This window comes from Triticum aestivum, chromosome 3D, assembly GCF_018294505.1.
Source record: "Triticum aestivum cultivar Chinese Spring chromosome 3D, IWGSC CS RefSeq v2.1, whole genome shotgun sequence".
Taxonomy (NCBI): Eukaryota; Viridiplantae; Streptophyta; class Magnoliopsida; order Poales; family Poaceae; genus Triticum; species Triticum aestivum.
The window spans coordinates 356957734-356968838 of NC_057802.1; positions in this window are offsets into that span (position 1 = coordinate 356957734).

Consider the following 11105-nt stretch of genomic DNA (forward strand, 5'->3'; position numbering starts at 1 on the left):
CGACTGTGGCACTCTCGTCATTTACTTTTGATATAAGCCCTTTATGCGATGTCGCTCAGACGTCCGACTGTGGCACTCTTGTTATTTACTTTTGATATAAGCCCTTTATGTGATGTCGCTCAGACGTCCGACTGTGGCGTTCTTGTTATTTACTTTCGATATAAGCCCTTTACGTGATGTCGCTCAGACGTCCGACTGTGGCACGCACTGTCGTTTATATTCCATTATAAGCCCTTTATGTGGTGTCGCCCTGACGCCCGACTGTGGCATTGTTAATTTATTCGTACCCTCTTGAGGAGTCATTTCAGACACTCGATTGGCTTTCAGTATTACTTTGGGATTTCGGGAGGACTACCGCCCGACTTCCTTTTTATTTCCCACGCATTGTTAATTTATTATCTGAGAGCGCATTATTAATCTGCTCGTGTGCATCATGTTTGCATTTGTTATATCTTATGTCCAAACTGTCTTGCGAGTACTTTCATAGTACTCACCTGGCTTGTTGATTTGGCCAGATGTTGACGAAGGCGATCTCATGGATGATGAGTTTGATAGCGAGTCCGACGCCTAGAGGAGTCCCAGTCGGTCCCGTGCGATCCTGGATTTGGTCACTTGTATTTTATACGCTTCCGCTACCCACTATAATAATCATCGAGCCTCACCCGACGCTCGATGTGCTGTAAGATTTAGGAGTCCTGTCACCCACTTCGCTGTGACATATCCACCACCACTTTTATTACGAGTCAGTAGCATGCCACCATACCCCCTTGTGTCATTTCCGCCTTTATGTATATTATCGGCGTGCTTGTAATAAATTGTTGAGCAGCCTCCGCTCAACCTTGTATTATATTTAGTACTCCTGGATATTTCTGTAATCAAGAAATTGTCTACCAGTAAGAAAGATTTTTCTCTACTGGTCCATTAAAGGGATCGGTTTCTCAATAAATATTTGTATTGGAGAACCGGTCGTGACAAATCCCCAGGTGGTCTCTGATAACGATCGCTATACCTATTTTACATACCCACACGCAGCTCGCTCTTGGTTAGGACATGTCAAATAGTCCTATTTTTCTTATCGCACTACTTGTATAGATACGCCTTGACGTATTATTCAAATAACAATGGAAAATAACGTACATCGTCAGCTTATTATTACATTTCTTTATCTTTTTCCTTTACTGCTTATTTATTACAAATTGCACCCGTACATTTTGGTACATTCAGCTCGCCAGGGGCTTCAGTGTACCCTATAACACGACAAGAAAAGTCTGAACACTTTCGACAGTGCGGCACCCCGAACTTATAGAATTATATGCATCAGCTCCGAATCATGTCTTGGGTCAATAGTTGGGTTTGCCCGGCTCCCATGTTTTGTTGCCTTACGTTCTGCTACATCGGCTAAGGTGGCACAGGGAGAACTACTGCGATTGTGTCCCGGTTCTTCCGGACGAGCACCTCAGTAGAGAAAGCCGAAAACTGACTGTCATGATGTGGCGAGAGTTGGTCGCTGTTCGAGAGGTCTCAAATCCTTAAAGATTTTTTCCGCTTTGGGCGAGGAATCGGCCTTGTCCGATTTAGGCGTGTATAGCGCCCCAAGTTCGGCCTTCCGAATACCAGGGGCTACGCCAAAATTTAAAATTATAGAATTTCTATGGCTAAGTGAGAGTGATAAAGCTGTATAGTCCGATTGCCTTGTTCGTTGCGCTAAACACCTCCTTAAAGGACCAAAAATTTGGATAAAGAGTGTTTAGATTTATCCCGAACACCCCGGTACTAGTTACATGGGGGCAAAAGCCGACGACTGGCCAACTCTCAGATTTTATAAACGGCCGCACAGAAGGTAAAATTTTAAATCAACAAGCGTTATATTGCGCAAATGAATTTGTTTTCATATTACAGGATCAAATGAGTACATTCACTCAAATATTACATCCTTAGCACATTGCTCCGCCACAAGGCGGGAGCCCTTCAGGACACTGTCATAATACTTTTCGGGGTGGCGGTGCTCCTTGCCATTCGGTGGCCCCTCCGTCATCAGCTTCTCGGCATCCATCTTCGCCTAGTGCACTTTTGTGCGGCGAAGGCCATCCGCGCACCTTCAATATTAACTGACCGCTTTATGACTTCGAGCCACGGGCAGGCATTCACAAGCCGCTTCACGAGGCCGAAGTAGCTACTGGGCAACAGCTCGGCAGGCCACAGCTGGACTATGAGGTCCTTCATGGCCAGTTCGGCCGCCTTGTGCAGTTCGACCAGTTGCTTCAGCTGGTCGCTCAAGGGCATCGGATGTTCGGTCCCAATATACTGAGACCAGAACAACTTCTCCATCGAGCTCCCTTCCTCGGCTCGGTAGAACTCTACGGCATCAGATATGTTGCGCGGTAGATCTGCGAAGGCTCCTGGAGAGCTCCAAATTCGGGTAAGTAAAAGGAAAGTCTCCTTCACATGCTTGCTTTGCATAATGAATGCCTTACCCGCCGCAATCTTCTTGGCCGCCTGAATCTCCTGGAGGGCCTTTTGGGCTTCGGCTTTGGCGTCTCGCATGCCCTGGAGGGCCTTAGGAAGCTCGGACTCTTGTGTCTTAGAGTCACGCTCCAAGGACTCGTATTTTTTGACGAAATCCTGGAGCTCTTGCTGGACCTCGTCGACCCGGGCCTCTTGCTTCTCGCGCTCGGCGCGCTCCTTGGCCGCTTTGTCTTCGGCCTCGGTTAGCGCCTTCTTAAGGGCCGCCACTTCGGTCGTGGCCCCTATTAAAGTTCATGACGCTTCTATTAGCAGAAACCATATTTTATTTATAAATATACAGACGGGGTATGGTGTACCTTTGTTCTCCTCGAGCTACCTCTTCACGAGGCCGAGCTCTCCCTCGGTCCGCTCCAGGTCCTGCTTCAGTCCAGTGACCTCCGCAGTACGAGCGGCAGCGGCCAGCAGTGACGCCTACTTATTCACATAGACATTTTCTGTTAGACTCCTGCGGATGTTATTTGATCTTCTGTTCGGCCTTTTTTTCCGAACACCAAACAGAGCATCAGGGGCTACTGTCTATACTGTGATACTTTCTTACAATTTTATTACTTACCTCAAAGCCCGTTAGGAGGCTGGCACAGGCTTCGGTCAATCCGCTTTTGGCGGACCGGACCTTCTCAATCACCGTACTCATAAGAGTACGGTGTTCTTCATCAATGGAAGCGCCTCGAAGCGCTTCCAGCAAGTTGTCAGATGCCTCTGGATGGACATAGGTCATCGGCACAGGCGGCTTGCCCCCCTTAGAGAGAGGCTGCCTGCCTGTATCCGGAACCACTGGGGGTTCCGGAGCAGTATCCGGCTGGGGGCCAAGCTTGCTACGGCCCCCGTTATCAGAGTCCATGGGGGTCTCCCCCCCATGTGCCCGGCGACTGCGATTTCGCCTGGGGCCGTCTCCGGAACTGTCTCCCCCTGGTCCGGTATCCTCTGAGACAACACCTCGGTGTCGTCCGCGGGCCTGGGGGAGGAGGCTGTCGGGAGTGAATCGTTGTTCATCGCCGACAGGCCCAGAGACCCATCCGAAGAGGATGCGTCGATGTGGGATTTGGCCAGACTGCATGTGCATGTTTGGCATGATAAGAAGCAATATATCAAAACATACCGGAAGTATTATAGTATCCGGATACTTACGACTTAGCCAGGGGCTTGTCCCTGGGTAACCACTCCTCGCCGCTGTAGGTGGCTGTGGTGGAGTTGTCCGGAAGGAAGGTCTTTCCCTTCTTGGACGCTTCGGCCTCCCCCTGCGGGGCGGCCTTTCTCTTCTCCCCCCCCCCCCGGGTTGGGGGAGGGATTTCCTCTTCCTCCTCCTGGTCTTTGTTGGAGGAGCGTGCCTCGATGTCTTCGGACGATGAGTCCGATACAACCTTGCGCCGGAGACCTTTCCTGGTCCCCGCGGCCTTCTTCTTGGCCTTCTTCTCCGGCACCTCATAGGGCACCGGAAACAACATCTTCGTTAAGAGAGGCGATGCTGGATCTTCAGGTAGTGGAGCCGGACAGTCAATCCTCTTTGCTATCGCTACCCAGTCCTGTTAAATTGGCACGGAGGCTTAGATTCCTCCCGCGAATATGCTGGGGAAAGGCACATCTTGCAAAATATAAAAACTTACCGGATTGGCGGGGCGCTTTGCGCTGAGTCCACGATCTTCGGCTATGGGCGATGGTACCTCGGTGGCCTTGAACAGCACCTTCCAGACGTCTTCGTGCATCATGTCGAAGAGCTCTCGCAGTGTCTGGTGTTCGGCCGGGTCGAACTCCCACATATTATAAGCCCGTCTCTGACACGGAAGGATCCGGCGGATGAGCATGACCTAGACCACGTTGACAAGCTTGATTTTCTTGCCTATCATATTTTTGATGCAGGTCTGAAGTCCGGTCAGCTCCACCGATGAGCCCCAGGCTAAGCCCTTCTCTTTCTAGGAGGTGAGCTTCATGAGGATGCCGGATCGAAATTCAGGGGTCGCCGCCCAGTTGGTGTCACGCGGCTCGGTGATGTAGAACCACCCTGATTGCCACCCCTTCACGGTCTCCACAAAGGAGCCTTCGGGCCAGGTGACATTGGGCATCTTGCCCACCATGGCGCCTCTGCACTCCGCTTGCTGGCCAACCACCACCTTTGGCTTCACGTTGAAGGTCTTCAGCCATAGGCCGAAGTGGGGCATAATGCGGAGGAAGGCCTCGCACACGACGATAAACGCCGAGATGTTGAGGATGAGATTGGGGGCCAGATCATGGAAGTCCAGCCCGTAGTAGAACATAAGTCCGTGGACGAATGGGTGCAGGGGGAATCCCAGTCCGCGGATGAAGTGAGAGAGGAACACTACCCTCTCCTGGGGTTTCGGGGTAGGGACGATTTGCCCTTTGGCCGGAAGCCGGTGCGCGATGTTCGCGGACAGGTATCCGGCCTCCCGAAGCTTCATGATGTCCTCCTCCATAACGGAGGAGGCCATCCACTTGCCTCCCGCTCCGGACATGCTTGGAATGGCTTTACGGAGAAGGTGAGAACTTGGGCGCTGGAGCTCGAGCGAGGGAGAATGGATGAGCAGAGAAAGAAGAAGGCGTGGGTGTAAAAAGGGAATCCTTATCTCTTTCTAAAGACGGTAGAAACCATGCGTCTCCCTACTTGCCATGTAAACTCGCTTATTCCCCAAGCGCCGTGTTGATGGCGCGGTTGGGTTACCCACACCCGTATTGATGAGAATCCCATGATAAGGGGACATGATCTCTGCTTCGACAAGACGTGCCAATAAAACCGCCTCGCAATATGTGCAGCAGCAAGTTGAGAAAAACGGTTCGAATAATGATCGGGTCGCAGCGTGATGTCACGCTATGAAAAGTTGTCAGCAGATTAGATTTGTGGAATATTGTGCTCTCTACGGTGGTATGTGGAAATTGTTTTGCAGAGCCGGACACGATCCTTGTGTTCAAGATCTTCTATGGAGTATTTGGAGAAGGAACCCACCTTGCAATGCCGAAGACAATCTGCGCGCGGACTCATCATCATTGAAGCCTGGTTCAGGGGCTACTGAGGGAGTCCTGGATTAGGGGGCCCTCAGACAGCCGAACTATATGCTTATGCCGGACTGTTGGACTATGAAGATACAAGATTGAAGACTTCGTCCCATGTCCGGGTGGGACTCTCCTTTGCGTGGAAGGCAAGCTTGGCGATTCGGATATGTAGATTTCCTTCTTTGTAACCGACTCTGTGTAACCCTAGCCCCCTCCGGTGTCTATATAAACCGTAGGGTTTAGTCCGTAGGACAACAACAATCATAATCGTAGGCTAGCTTCTAGGGTTTAGCCTCTACGATCTCGTGGTAGATCAACTCTAGTAATACTCATATCATCAAGATCAATCAAGCAGGAAGTAGGGCATAGAGAGGGCCCGAACCTGGGTAAACATTGTGTCCCCCGCCTCCTGTTACCATTAGCCTTAGACGCACAGTTCGGGACCCCCTACCCGAGATCCGCCAGTTTTGACACCGACAGGGATGCCTTCCGGGGCATCCCCAAGCTTAGGCTTTTGTTTGTCCTTGAATTTTACCTTGGGGTGCCTTGGGCATCCCCAAGCTTAGGCTCTTGCCACTCCTTATTCCATAATCCATCAAATCTTTACTCAAAACTTGAAAACTTCACAACACAAAACTCAACAGAAAATCTCATGAGCTCCGTTAGTACAAGAAAATAAACCACCACTTTAAGGTACTGTAATGAACTCATTCTTTATTTATATTGGTGTTAAACCTACTGTATTCCAACTTCTCTATGGTTCATACCCCCCGATACTAGCCATGGATTCATCAAAATAAGCAAACAACACACGAAAAACAGAATCTGTCAAAAACAGAACAGTCTGTAGCAATCTGTAACTTCGAATACTTATGGAACCTCAAAAATTCTACAAAATTAGGAAGTTCTAGGTAATTTGTCTATTAATCTACTCCAAAAAGAATCAACTGAAAAGCACGTTACTATGATTTATGAAAATTATTCTTGTGCGCGCAAAAGTTTCTTTTTTTAGCAAGATCAAATTAACTAATACTGTAGGTTATCCTAAAGGTTTTACTTGGCACAAACACTAATTAAAACATAAAACTACATCTAACCAGAGGCTATATGGATTATTTATTGAATATCATCAAGGAAACCAACAAGCGCTTTTCTTTAAAGCCTTTTAGCTAGGCATTGAGATTTCGATGACGCTCACATGAAAGACAAGAATTGAAGCGCAAAGAGAGCATCATGAAATAGGTGACAAACGCATCTAAGTCTAACATATTTTCTATGCATAGGCATCTTATAGGCAAAGAAATTATCATAGCAAGCAAAAAGTAGCATATGCAAGGAAGCGGAAAGAAACAATAGCAATCTCAACATGAAGAGAGGTAATTTAGTAACATGAAAATTTTTACGACCATATTTTCCTCTCTCATAATAATTACATGTAGGATCATAAGCAAATTCAACAATATAGCTATCACAAAACATATTCTTAACACGATCCACATGTATGCAAAGTTGACGCTCTTCCAAAATAGTGGGATTAACATTAACTAAAGTCATGACCTCTCCAAACCCACTTTTATCAAAAATACCATAAGATTGATCAAAATCCAAATATGTGGGATCTAAAGTTCACACTCTTCCAGACCCACTTTCAATTATATTGCAAACACTATTATCAATCTCATATTCATCATGGGGCTTAAATAAATTTTCAAGATCATAAAAAGAATCACCCCAATCATGATCATTGCAACAAGTAGTAGACATAGCAATCTTAGCGTCCCCAAGCTTAGGGTTTTGCATATTATTATCACCATTGAAATCAAGAGAATTTAAAATAAAATCATTGCAATCATGCTTTTTATTCAAGGAGCTATCGTGAATCTCTTCATAAATTTCTTCATCACAATTTTCAGATTCACGAATTTCAAGCAAAACCTCATAAAGATAATTTAGTGCACTCAAATCACGAGAATTTGGTTCATCATAATTGGATCTCTTAAAAAGGTTGGCAAGCGGATGAGGATCCATAGATCTTAGGTTCTCTATTTAGCAATAAATAAACAACTATTCCAACCAAACGAGCAAACGAGCCAAGTAAGACATCAAAGAAAACGAAAAGACGAACAAAAGAAGGGAGAATAAAACGGCAAGGGTGAAGTGGGGGAGAGGAAAATGAGAGGCAAATGGCAAATAATGTAATGCGAGGGATAAGAGTTTGTGATGGGTACTTGGTATGTCTTGACTTGTGCGTAGACTCCCCAACAACGGTGCCAGAAATCCTTCTTGCTACCTCTTGAGCATGCGTTGGTTTTCCCTTGAAGAGGAAAGGGTGATGCAGCAAAGTACCGTAAGTATTTCCCTCGGTTTTTGATAACCAAGGTATCACTCCAGTAGGAGGCTAAACGCAAATCCCTCGTACCTACACAAACAAATAAGAACCTTGCAACCAACACGATAAAGGAGTTGTCAATCCCTTCACGGCCACTTGCAAAAGTGAGATCTGATAGAGATAATAAGATAAATATTTTTGGTATTTTTATGATATAAATTGGAAAGTAAAGATTGCAAAATAAAATAGATCGGAAACTTATATGATGGAAAATAGACCCGGGGGCCATAGGTTTCACTAATGGCTTCTCTCAAGATAGCATAAGTATTATGGTGGGTGAACAAATTACTATCGAGCAATTGATAGGAAAGTGCATAATTATGAGAATATCTAGGCATGATCATGTATATAGGCATCACGTCCGCGACAAGTAGATCGAAACGATTCTGCATCTAGTACTATTACTCCACACATCGACCGCTATCCAGCATGCATCTAGAGTATTAAGTTCATAAGAACAGAGTAACGCATTAGGCAAGATGACATGATGTAGAGGGATAAATTCAAGCAATATGATATAAACCCCATCTTTTTATCCTCGATGGCAACAATACAATACGTGCCTTGCTGCCCCTGCTGGCACTGGGAAAGGACACCGCAAGATTGAACCCAAAGCTAAGCACTTCTCCCATTGCAAGAAAGATCAATCTAGTAGGCCAAACCAAACTGATAATTCGAAGAGACTTGCAAAGATAACAAATCATACATAAAAGAATTCAGAGGAGATTCAAATATTGTTCATAGATAATCTTGATCATAAACCCACAATTCATCGGATCTCGGCAAACACACCGCAAAAAGAATTACATCGAATAGATCTCCAAGAAGATCGAGGAGAACTTTGTATTGAGATCCAAAGAGAGAGAAGATGCCATCTAGCTAATAACTATGGACCCGAAGGTCTGTGGTAAACTACTCACACTTCATCGCAGAGGCGATGGTGTTGATGTAGAAGCCCTCCGTGATCGATTCCCCCTCCGGCGGAGCGCCGGAAAAGGCCCCAAGATGGGATCTCACGGGTACAGAAGGTTGCGGCGGTGGAAATAGGGTTTCGTGGTGCTCCTGGATGTTTTTAGGGTATATGAGTATATATAGGCGAAGGAAGTCGGTCAGGGGAGCCACGAGGGGCCCATGAGGGTGGGGGGCGCGCCTACCCCCCTGGGCGCGCCCTCCTGCCTCATGGCCGCCTTATTTCTTTCTTGACGTCCACTCCAAGTCTCCTGGATTGCGTTTGTTCCAAAAATAACTCTCCCGAAGGTTTCATTCTGTTTGGACTCCGTTTGATATTCCTTTTCTGCGAAACACTGAAATAGGCAAAAAATAGCAATTTGGACTGGGCCTCCGGTTAATAGGTTAGTCCCAAAAATAATATAAAAGTGTATAGTAAAGCCCATTAAACATCCAAAACAAGTAATATAATAGCATGGAACAATCAAAAATTATAGATACGTTGGAGACGTATCAGGGAACACAGTAATTTAAAAACAATTCCTACGATCACGCAAGATCTATCTAGGTGATGCATACCGAGAAGGGAGAGTGTGTCCACGTACCCTAGTAGACCAAAAGCGGAAGCGTTTAAGTAACGCGGTTGATGTAGTCAAACTTTTTCACGATCCAACCGATCAAGTACCGAACGCACGGCACCTCCACGATCTGCACACGTTCAGCTCGGTGACATCACTCGAACTCTAGATCCAGCTGAGGCCAAGGGAGAGTTTCGTCAGCACGACAGCGTGGTGACGGTGATGATGAAGTTACCGGCGCAGGGCTTTGCCTAAGCATTACGACGATATGTCCGAGGTGGAAAACTGTGGAGGGGGCACCACACACGGCTAAAGATCAACTTGTGTGTCTATGGGGCGCCCCCTGTCCACGTATATAAAGGAGGGGAGGGAAGAGGTGGCCGGCCCAAGGGGGGCGCTCCAGGTGTGGGGAATCCTACTAGGACTCCCCAATCCAAGTAGGATTCCCCTCCTCTTTCCTATTCCTAGTAGGAGAAGGAGGGAAGGAGGAAGAGGGGAGAAGGAAGGAGGGGGGCGCCGCCCCCTCCTAGTCCAATTCGGACCAGCCCTTGGGGGGCGCGGCCACCCCTTGAGGCCCTTCTCTCCTTTCCCTTATGGCCCATTAAGGCCCATTACTTCCCCAGGCGAATTCCCGTCACTCTTCGGAACTCCGAAAAATACCCGAATCACTCGGAACCTTTCTGATGTCCGAATATAGCCTTGCAATATATCGATCGTTATGTCTCGACCATTTTGACGCGCATCGTCACCTCGTCCTTAGCCAGTCTTCGTTTATTCCGTAGCTCCGGTTTCGAGTTACAAATATTAGCAACCGAACCAGTATCAAATACCGAGGCGCTACTACGAGCACTAGTAAGGTACACATCAATAACATGTATATCAAATATAATTTTGTTGACGTTGCCAGCCTTCTTATTTGCCAAGTACTTGGGGCAGTTCCACTTCCCGTGTCCATTCACCTTGCAGTAGAAGCAAACAGTCTCAGGTTTGGGTCCAGCCTTGGGTTTCTTCATGGGAGCGACAAATATCTTGTTGTTCTTTTTGAAGTTCCCTTTCTTTCCCTTGCCTTTCTTTCCCTTTTTAACTATCAACACTTGATGTTCCTTCTTGATTTCTACCTCTGCGGCCTTAAGCATCGCGAAGAGCTTGGGAATCATTTTCTCCATCCCTTGCATATTATAGTTCATCACGAAGCCCTTATAGCTTGGTGGCAGTGACTGGAGATCTTTGTAAATGACCGTGTCATCTGGAAGATTAACTCCCAACTGAGTTAAGCGGTTGTGAAAGCCAGACATTCTGAGTATATGCTCCCTAACAGAACTGCTTTCCTCCATCTTGCAGCTAAAGAACTTGTTGGAGGTGTCATACCTCTCAACCCGAGCATGAGCTTGAAATACCAATTTCAGCTCCTAGAACATCTCATATGCTCTGTGGTGCTCAAAACGTCTTTGGAGCCCCGGTTCTAAGCCGTAAAGCATGGCGCACTAAACTATAGGGTAGTTATCAGAAGGTGCCTGCCATACGTTCATAACATTTGCAGGCGAGCCTTGAGGGGGTGCATCACCAAGCGGTGCATTAAGGACATAAGCCTTATGTGCAGCAATGAGGATAATCCTTAAGTTACAGACCCAGTCCGCATAATTGCTTCCATCATCTTTCAG